The following is a 10704-nucleotide window of genomic DNA, read 5'->3' on the forward strand; positions in this document are numbered from 1 at the left end:
GGAAATTTTTCCGTTTTTCCCAAACTTAGTATTTCTATGTGCAATTCTAGAAAGTTAGGCTATACCTAAAACTGCAGGGCTTTGGCCATGCTAAAACTAAGGGCTGTCACCCTACTAGGCTACAACCTATGCTAAAGGGCTTTGGCCCTTCTAAAAACTAAGGATTGTGGTCCTACTAAGCATAAGTTAGGCTCTGTGAAATACATGTGCTTATAAATGTTAGTATCCTGCACAGGTGTAATTATTTGTTTGGTGTCCAGCATCCTGTACACGGGAAGGTCCATGGGTGGGGGGTCCAGGGCTGGGTCTGTTGTTCACCAAGGTGTCCCAGCATCTACTGCCCAGTGCCTGACACACTGCAAGAGCTCAGTGCTTGCTTCTGGAATGAATGGAAGAATAATCCCTCTCTACTGGATGTCGGGCCTCACATTCTAATTTGTCAGTTTAATAGCTAGGGAATTTTCTTGTACTGGTTTCCTGCCCTGATGCTCACATGCTTAAAGTCTACCCTAACCAGCCTGACTTTGCCACTCTGCTGCTGTCCGTGTCTGTGTGGAGGAGTTGCGGGCTACATTGCCTTCATGCTCACTGATGGCATCAGTGTAAGTAAAAAGGATTTGTTCCACCAGGGCTGATTCAGCAGGAAGTAGCTCAGACACCGGCCACCATGCTCCAAGCAGTGGCCTGGGTCCACTGAGGCCTTTTTCATGCCTGTGCTGGGTTTTCTGTGAGGATGAGCAGCAGTGGGACAGACCAAAAGGGCTTCCTGGCTGACTGGGTAGTCATGATCATGGGCTCCACTGATGGGTGAGTGCCCTGACTGCCCCATGGGTCTTGGCCCTGCCAAGGGACCCTGGCTTTACTAGAGGACGCAGGGTTGTAGAGCAAAACACAACCTTCTTTCTTGATTTCCAAGGCTAGGTAGAGGAAGCATGGTGGGGAGGGCCTGGGATGACCTGTGCTCACCGTCTCTGCTTGCAGGATCGGCCTCACCATTAGCCCAGTGTCTGATTCAGGACGAGGCCCATGTGGTTGTCAGTAGCTGGAAGCAACAGAACATGGACCCCACCATAGCCATGGCTGTGCTGAAGGGGCAGGGGCTGAGTGTGAAGGGCATCATGTACCATGTGGGGAAGGCCGAGGACTGGGACTGGCTGGGGGCCACAGTGAAAGGCACAGAGAAGAGAACATGCAGAACCATTCCTTCACTGCATAGCCCTGGGAGGAGCAGGGACAGGGATGAGGGCTGGAAGGCTCCAGAACACATCCTGAGGCTGTGATGGCTCACAGTGTGACCACGTAGATCTCACTATTCACAATGGCCCTGGAAAGTGGCCTGTTCATGAGGGGCCCTCACCCCAAGCCTACACCCTGGGAGAACCATGGATAGGAGTCTGAAGGGATGGGGAAGTCCCCAGAGGGGTTCCAGGGCACTTTCCTTCATAAGAGTTTGGTTTTCATGGGCGTCTTATGACTATTTCTGGTTGAGGTGGCATGTGATCAACAAGCTTATCCTGAATGCCCCATGCACCTGAGATGCACTGGGAGGGTGAGGCCTCCTCAGGCCATCTGTACACTCACCAAAGCCCTCTCCTGCAGGCCCTGGAGCACTGTGGGGGTGTCAACTACCTGGTTGGCAATGCTGCTGTCAACCCTCTGGTGGGGAGCACCCTGGGGGCCAGTGAGCAGGTGTGGGACAAGGTAAGAGGCAACCCCCAGGGAGCAGGCTCAGGGTCTGTGAGCTCCAGTGGTGCCCAACCCCACCAACACTCTCTTCTCCCCTCCCCTCCTGAGATTACTGTAAGAGCAAGACCTGATGGCGGGTCTGGCCACTTGTCCCCCAGAATGTGCCCTGATGATACTTTCTGCATTGTTTGTTTTTAAATCTGGCTCCTACACTCTTCCTGCTTCCTTTTCTCTTTCCATTTCTTTAGCATCCAGCAAATATTGACTGCTATGAGCCAGGAGCTGTTCCAGGCTCTGAGGCTATCACTGTGAGTATACATATAGCAAGAGTCAAGACTTTATAGTTTTTATGCCTTTTTGTGGGTGCAAATGTTGGTAGTTGTGCTGCTCTTTGGTGACCTGCATCTGCTGCTGAGACTCTCTACCTTTCCTAGATTAGGGCTCCTCACTGTCCCTCAGGTGAACCTGCTGTCAGGGCTGGATCCAGCCCTCAGCATTCTGTGACCTCAGACATTCCAGCCTGCTACAAGTCCACTAACGATTCTGCCACCGTGTCCATGAGGGTCCAGGAGAGACCTTGTCAAATGCCTCGAAGTCCACCTTGGGCTTTGCTACTCTCCGATGCCTCCTGTTCCACTCAGTCCCATGTTGTGTTCCCTGTTTCCTCTGACAGATGAGCTGGACAGTGATCAAGGCTTGTCCTTTCTGCATTGTTAGCATTCCCACCTCTGTCCTAAGCATGGGCCACAGCATTTCCTTCCTGCCAGCCTTAGTGTGTCTGCCTTCCCCAGCTCTTGTGCTTTCGTGTGCTGACATCCTTTCTATTTGCCCTTGGCTGGGTGCCCTTCACTCCAGCCTCGGAGATGACCTGAAATCTGAGCTCCCTGCACTGCTGCTAAGCAGCCTCCCCAGGCTCTTTAACTATAGTCTTAATGCCTCCAAAGGATCATTTGTGATTTTATACCTGGGATTTCATTGCTGACTGTCTCCTAACCCTCCTGAGTCATTTTCTGTTTCAGTGTTTTGGTTCATGGGATCACGGCTCTTTTTCTCAGAACTGTTTGAAATCTTCCCTCCTGAAGCTGGGGACACATGCTGGCAACCCGATCTTACCTTTTCTGATGCTCCCCTATTCTCCAAGGACTTGATATTCAGTGAGCAATTCTGCACCACTGGACAGAAATCGCTGATGGAGTAATTGGCCCCCAATCATATCTGCCACTATTTTGGAGGTGAAATTGTCACAAAATGAGTTTAGAATTTACCAGATGCTCTGCTTTTTAACTGAATACAATTTTCAGTGAGTGTCCTGCGAGGGGAATTCCTTATCACTCATCCTCTAGCCAGTTTTGAGGCCTTCCCCAGGCAGATCCCCATTCTACCCAGCTGGCTGGGAAGCCTCTAATCTACCACCACCACCACACCTCCTCCATCCCCCCCCCGACCCATGGACTCTCCACCGTGCACCCTCCTTCATGCTCAGGGACAGTCCTCCTATCAGGATTTCTTGGCACACAGAGGTACTCCTCAAATGGGACAGTTTTCTTCAGGAAGGGAGGGAGTCTCACCTTTTTCCTTGGCTCAGGTTTGGCCCCCAAGTCTAGGAGGGGCCTCATCTCAGCCCACCACTCAACCCGATGCAGACAGAGCATCTGGGGGCTGACGGGGCTCTGTTTTGACCAGGAAACCCTTAGGGCTAGCTGAACCCTCAATTCCTTCTTATTGGGGACCTCAATGATACTCCTTTCAGACATCTGAGCCACTTTTTGTAGTAATGGGGCTCATCCCCAGTGCTGGTAACCTCTCACCAAATAAGCTGCAGCAGCTCTCAGCTGAAGCATTTCACTGCCCACGTCCAAGGGGGTGAGTGGGTGTGGGATGAAGGAGAGGAAAAACAGTGGACAGGCCTGGTCAGTCACAGATGGCAGCCTCATTCCCTAGAGATGCAGGACACCGCTGACTTCGTTCAAGATGGCTCATCACGGGTGGGGTCCCTGATGTCACTTTAGTCCCAGCTGGCACTCTGCCCTGGCCCTTGGGCTCAGTCTCTGCATCTTTGCTTGCCAGTACTTCTCTTACTTCTCCCCTGTTCCCAGACCCACCAGACCGTTGTGGCCAAGCCCAGATCCAGGCTTTAGTGCAGGCAGGATGAGCTTAAGCACCTACCTCCCGGGATGGGAATTCTCAGTTGTGTCTCCCTCTTTGTATTGTCTGCAGGAAAGTGCAGAGCAGAATCTGCAGTAACCTGGTGTGTGGAGGCTCTCGCAGCCTGCAGTTCTGTGGATGCGTAATAGAGTAATGCTCAGGCCTCACCACCCACTCTTGCTTTTTCTTATTTTTCTACACTTATTTTTCTTCTTCTCCATTTCTTCACACATAATACATATTTGATGTGCTTCATCCTGTCGAATTGTGAGTATGTCTTCAATCCTACTGGTATGAGGCAAGAGCATAAACAACTGAAAGCACAGAGAGATGAAGACGACTCCTCTAGAAATCTCTCCTGCTCCCAGCTCCTGCTTCCCCTCCACTTGGTCTGCCTTCGGTCCTTTTCCAGTGGCCTCTGCTTACAGCTTCTTACTGCACAAGCAGAACAGAGTCCCGTTTCTTTAAAAGGCCTGGATGTTTCCTTCCTTCACCCCTGTCCTGAACAATTCACATTTTCAGGGCTCCGTTCACGGGCCTGTCACTTAGCCTGCCTGCCTGTGAAAGCATCAGCATGTTGGAAACACCCCTTGCCTGAGTCAGGAGGGGCAGTAGTCTCTCACATCTGCACACATTTGGTCTGCTGCACAAATTACAGGACTCCAGGTGTCTTGTGAGAACAGGTCCTGGGCTGACCATGTCTCTCCACCCTCCCCACTGCCTCTGCTCTGATCTCAGGTCCTGAATGTGAACGTGAAGGCCCCCGCCCTGCTGCTGAGCCAGCTGCTGCCCCACATGGCTAACAAGGCATGTGGCTGCAGGGTGGGGGCAGGGACTGATGGAGTTGGGGAGACTGAGGCACAGGAGTAGAGTGAGGCAGAGCTGAGGGGTGGAAGACAGAAGGGGGTTCTCTAGGATTGCCACAACCCCCCCCATCTCCCTCTGTCCTGCCTCACCCCTTGTGTGGCTACCATTTCTAATTCCAGTGGCTGCAGGATGAGGGGGATATTCAGGGGCTCAGGTGTGATCTCCTTGCTTGACAGCACCAGATTTGAGAAGAGATTGTGCTTTAGCTCCTTAACTTTGTGGGCTGGTCATTCTCACCTCACTTACTCTCTGGCCTTCCCACAGCTGCGTGATCCCTCCTCACCAGCCTAAAACCTATGGCAGGGTTTGCCCCATTTCTTCCCACAGGAAGGTGCCCATCCCAGCCCCCTCTTCATTCCCTGCATCTTGGCCTCCAGGGACCCTGACTCTGTTCCAGATCCTGCAAATCTGACTGCATGCCTTACAGACACAGCCTTTAGAAGTTGGTTGCCCACTGATTGGCATTCACCATCAGGCCTGCATGCCTCTTCACCAAGCCCACCCGGCCCTCTTCTTCAAGCACCTGGCTTTCTGCTCATCTCCTCCCCAGAGAGAGGCAGAAGAGTATAAGAGTTATGGGCACGGACATACTATTTATGAGAAATAGGGTTGGAATTCCAGCACTTATTGGCTCTTACTAAACCTCTGCAAGCCTCAGTTTCCCCAGCTGTGAAGTGGGGGTAACAACAGGACTAGTGTTGCTGTTGCAAGGACTGAATATGTAATGACTGCATTGCAACACCTCGATGGATGTGAGATGGTAGCTTCATCTCTCCTGTATCCTCTCAGGAGGGGTGCTGTCATCCTGGTCTCTTCCATTTCACCTTGTATGCCATACATGGTCAGGGCTTGGTCCTTGTGCTCCTGCGTGGTCTAGGGTGAGGGTTCTATTCCTCAGACCCTGCCTTACTCCTGGTGCACAGGGCTGAGCCTGTCACCATGTGGCTGCCGCGTCTGTCCCATCCAGCTTCCATTCTCAGACAAGGCTGGGGAAATTATGTCTGGGCCTGGGACAGGTGTGAATCTCTAGGTGAGAAACTCACACGATGCTTTCCTCCACTCCCGCATATCCTCGATTCCCTTCCCTTGAGCTGGGTGCCTACAACGTCAGCAAGATGTCCCTGCTGGGCCTCACTAGGATGCTGGTGTTGGAGCTGACCCCCCAAGGACATCTGGGTGAACTGCCTGGTTCCAGGACTGATCGAGACCGACTTCAGCAAAGTGGTGAGGACAGGGATGTGTCCATGTCCCAGCCTGGTTCAGGGGAAATGCTCCCTGATGATGAAGGGGTGACCGAAACCTCAGGTCAGCATCCTTATGGCTGAGGTCTTCACTGTCTTCTGAGCTCAGCGTGGTGCAGTCCATCCACCCTGAGGAAGTGCTGCTTCTCCTGAGAAGGACAAACCTGCCATGGGTGCTATGCCAGGTGGCCACCTTGGGCCTTTCCCATCTTTTGTTTCAGCAGCACTGATTCCATCTCTCCCCTTTGCCCAGGAGTTACATAAGAACAAGGCTTTCTGGAACGACTTCAAGGAGGGCCAGCAGCTACAGAGGCAATTGCGGTTTGGAGCCCCTGGGAAGGGGTGGCTGAGTCCATTTCAAGTGCAGACCCCTCCTTGTTTACTGGCTCTTCCTTATGTTGAAGTCTGGAGTCCCTGTGGCCCTGGAGAGTACAAGCTGCTTGTACCCACCTGTGGCCTGTGAGCCCCAGAGCAGCAGAACTGGAGTGCAAGATGACTGACGCTGTGTCCTCCTTCCATTCAGGACCATGCAGGCCTTGTGTCCTTCCTGTGCTCTCCAGATGCCAGCTACATCACTGGGGAGAATATCGTAGTGGCTGGCTACTCCCCTCAGCTCTGAGGGGACTGGGGGTGGCTGTGCAGCTGTGGCTCTGGGCCCAGGAGCCTGAGGGTGGGTGGTCTAGGAGATCATTTGGGTCTGGAGACAGGGTCTGCAGCTCTGCCAGACTAGCAATTTGGGGGCTTGCTCGTGCTAGACCTGAGGAAGGAGAAGAACCCATCAGTATCCTTATCCTTTGCACGACTACTGCAGATTTGGCCAATTGAACCAGCATGTGGGGTTCCTGTGCAGGGCTGTGAGCTTGAGGGTTTCAAGGGCTGGTGCTGGGAGGAAACTTAAAGGAAAGGAGCAGAGGCTCAGGCCCCTGAAGCGTCCCAGCTCCTTCTCTGTAATACGTGCTTTAAACATTTATTTCCTAGAATAAACTCAAATTTATCCTTAAGTCTGGAAGCTCCAGCCTGGGTGGAACGAAGGGCAGCACGGCTGGGCCGGGCCTCATCATCTCCTGCCTTCTTTGGCTTCCCTGAGCCACCGCAGACTCAGGGTGTGTTGAGTCTTCACAGCAGGCTTTGCTTCCATTCTCTTAGCTGGGTCTGCTGGAGGCTGATCAAGGCTGTGGTGCGAGCAGGTGGAGGATTCTAGGGTTCTCCAGGCTAGTAGCTCTTATTTCTGGGCCACACAGGCCTTTGAGAACCTGAAGAAAAAATAGTTATACCAAATCTTGCGTACAATTCTGGGCTGAGCACTTCTAGTGTAGGTGGAAGAGAGTAGTCTGTGCCAAGGGGTTAGGCCAAGAGGTGGCTCCTTTGGAAAAGGCCCTTTTCATTGTCCTGAGTCATATTTGGGGCAGTCTGAAAGCAGGGCAAGGGGATGCCAACCCCTCTCCCTCCCTGCAATGAGAGTGGAGAGGGCCTGGACTTCCCTGGTAAGAGCAGTGAGGGTGTCCCAGGAGGGAAAGCCCTAGTTCTATGCACAGTGGGGAGGAATGTGCTTGCAACCGAGAAATGCTCAAAGGGGGAATTTGGTATCCAGCAATGTGTGTGCACATGTGTGTGTGTGCATGTGCCTGTGTATGTGTGCAAATCTGTGTGTGTGTGGTACAGTGGGACTGACCTCAGCGAGGGGAAGGGCTGAGGAGAGTGTGGTGAGAATGGGGGTGTGGAGGAAGGGTCTGCACTCAACTTTTGGCTCTTGCCCTCTTCCTCTGTTGCAAAGCCCATCCTGGGCCCAAGTTGCCTGGAGTCTGGTGGAACAAGTGTGTGTGCCTGACCAGGAGGGGAGCAGGGGAAGAGAGGAGGGCCCTTGAGCTCCAACTCAGCTCCTCCACCCCGCTGTGCCCATCAGCTGCGCTGTGCCTCATAGCCTCACAGCCTCACAGAGCGGACGGAGCCGACAGGAGCTCCAGGTCTTGTGTCCTAACTGGGCTGGGTGAGGATGAAGGCCAAGATCCTTTGCGTCTCCCCATCCCTTTCCTTCATCATCTTTTTCTGCCAGGTTCCCAGCCCAGGGGCTGTGGGTTGTGGATAACCACACACATGTGCTTCCTTGGGATAAAGCACCTGAGTATTGGTTTCCAGGAGCCCTGGGGCAGTGTAGAGACTCTCTCACCTGGGCTAGTAAGTGAAAAACAAAAATCAAACAAGTTTGGTACCTCAGAGAGTTTCTGCTGGGTTGGGGGTATCTGTGCTGGGAAGGAGGAGGGAATGGAGTCCTATCAGTGACGGAAGGCAGTGAGTGGGACTAATTAGTTTACAGCTCTCGGGTGTCAGGGAGGGCCTCCAGATGGGTCAGATTCTGGGGGTGGGAATCTCCAGTTCTGGAGCACTTTGTTCTTGTACATTTCAAGTTAACCCCCTCGTCTCTGATCCCTTAAGAAAGATCTGGAGAAAAGCCTCAGGGCAATGGGGAGTTCTAGGGTATGCAGGGATAGCCACAGAGGATTAAGATAACCTGCGGTGATGGCATTTCAGCCTGAGGGTTCTCTGTCTTGTTACCCCCCCAGGTTACCCAAGCTCTTTTGGAAGAAGTGGCCCCCACTGTGAATAAAAGATGATCCAAACTGCAGCCCCTAACCCAGTTTCTTCAAGACCACAGTGGTGGTGGTGCCTTGTCCCACCACAGTGCAGCACTCACTTCTGCACTGAATCTCCACTGTCTCTGCCCAGGTCTCCTGTGGGGTGGGGCTCACCAGCTTGGGGGTGGTGCCGGGGTGGAGGGTGATGAACTGGAGCAGAATTGGTGGCCCCAGAGTGGCCTGAGACAGTGTAGCTGGGCTGAAGAGTCAGTTGTGAGGTTTCATGGAGGCTCAGTTCTGTGAGGTAAGGTGAGGACAAAGAGGGGTGAATGGCCACAGCTATGTTTGTTCACCGTCAACTTTACCAGTAAACATCCTGGGTCAGATTTTACCAAGAAGATGAACTGTCCTTCCTCCTACAGCAAATGGTCCCCTTGGCTAATGACACAGCAGGGTCAACATTGGTTGATTGACAGAATGAATGAAAAAGATTGGGGGTAGGATGGAAATGGAGGAAAGGAGTGATTATGATCTGAGGTTCGGAACAAAGGCCAAGCGTGCCCGCGTGTTTGCTGGCATGCAGGCCTACTGTGTGGAGGAGCTTGAAGGGGCTGTGCAGGGCTAGACTGTTTTGTGCGCTTTCAAGCTGCCTGAGCTCAAATATCCCATTAATGGTTTGAGCAGTCCCTGTGGCTGTCCTTTGGGGTTACCAGAAGGAAACCAGAGGATTAAAAGGATAAGGCAGGAAAGGAGGATCAGAGAGAAAACCCTTAATTAACTAATCACACATAAAAAAAGCTGGGGGTGTTTCAAAAAGTGAATGCTCTATTTGTTAAAACACAGATTTAAATGCAGTGATTAATAACATAAAATTTACATACTTAATTTTAGAATTTCCTTTAATTTTCCCTAAGTAAATATCAGGATAGTTTTAGAATGTAAATATCAGAACCTGGGAAGGGGAGGAACTCAGGGCCTTCTGTCCCATTTTGGGCGGCCCAGCTTCTAGAGACAACTGACAAAAATGTTGGTGGTGACAACGGGTCCCTGGTGACCTGAAGGACCCAGATGTGGGACTGAAATGCGAGGCCTTGGGGTTTAATGATTGGATATCTCAGCAGTAACCCCAACTGGAGCACCAGGCATTTTGGGTCTTGAATGTCCTGGGTCAGATTTTACCCAAAAGACGAACTGGCCTTCCATCTAAAGCAAGTGGGCCCCTTGGCCAACTAAACCGCTTAATGAGAGCACAGTGGACCCACACCTGGAGACTTTCTTTTCACAGGCAGGAGGAGGAAGTATTGGATGCTGAGCGGAAGAGACCACCGCTCCCTGTCTTAGTCTATTCGTGCTACTATAACAAATACCACAGACTGGGTAATTTATAAAGAGTAGAAATTTATTTCTTACAGTTCTGGAGTATGGGCAATCCAAAATCAAGGTGCCAGCATTCGATGTGTGGAGAGGGCTGCTCTCTGCTTCCAAGATACTGCCTTGTTGCTGTGTCCTCATGTGGCAGGAGAGAAGAAAGTAAACCCACTCTCTCAGCCCCTTTTGTAAGAGCTTACATCTCATCCCTGGCTCTGCCTTCATGACTTCATCACCTCCTAAAGGCCCCAGATCTTAATACTATCACATTAGCAATTATGTTTCAACATGTGAACTTTGGGGGACACATTCAGACCATAGTACCCCCTGACCCCCAACTACAAAACAGATCCCAACAGCTTACATCAGAGGAAGCATTTCCAGAATCCATTTCTCGGACTCCTTTCTTCTTTTTTCCACCCTCCTGAAGCTTATCAGCTAACTTCATGCCAAACCTTTCTAAGAGGCTCAGTTCTCCTGCCTTGCCTCACTTGTTGGGGCTTCAAGCATTGATGCAGGTGTGGGGAGGTGTAGCCACCTAAGGATTCATAAGATCCAAGCACATGTGCCTGTCATAGGGGCTGTGTTTTACCTGCCAGATTTGCTGGTTTCTCTTCAATGCACCTGGTCTGTAACCTCTTCCAGAAAAGGTTGAAACCTCCCATCACCTGCACCCCAGAATCAGGGAACTAGAAAAGCTCATACAAAAGGTCTAGTTTACCCCCCTTTCTTCTCAAACTGAGGCCCACAGAGGAGCAAGGGACTTGGCAATGTAGTGGGCTGGAGGGAGAAGTGGTCCAGAAATCAGGCTCCTTGACCCCTAG

The 10704-nt window shown here is 51.8% G+C and overlaps 1 pseudogene; it reads left to right on the plus strand.

The window, feature by feature from the left end:
• The first annotated feature begins 667 nt into the window (after positions 1 to 667).
• On the plus strand, positions 668 to 6558 carry LOC134372001 (dehydrogenase/reductase SDR family member 2, mitochondrial-like; annotated as a pseudogene).
• The last annotated feature ends 4146 nt before the right edge of the window (positions 6559 to 10704 follow it).

Source organism: Cynocephalus volans, chromosome 3, assembly GCF_027409185.1.
Source record: "Cynocephalus volans isolate mCynVol1 chromosome 3, mCynVol1.pri, whole genome shotgun sequence".
Lineage (NCBI taxonomy): Eukaryota > Metazoa > Chordata > Mammalia > Dermoptera > Cynocephalidae > Cynocephalus > Cynocephalus volans.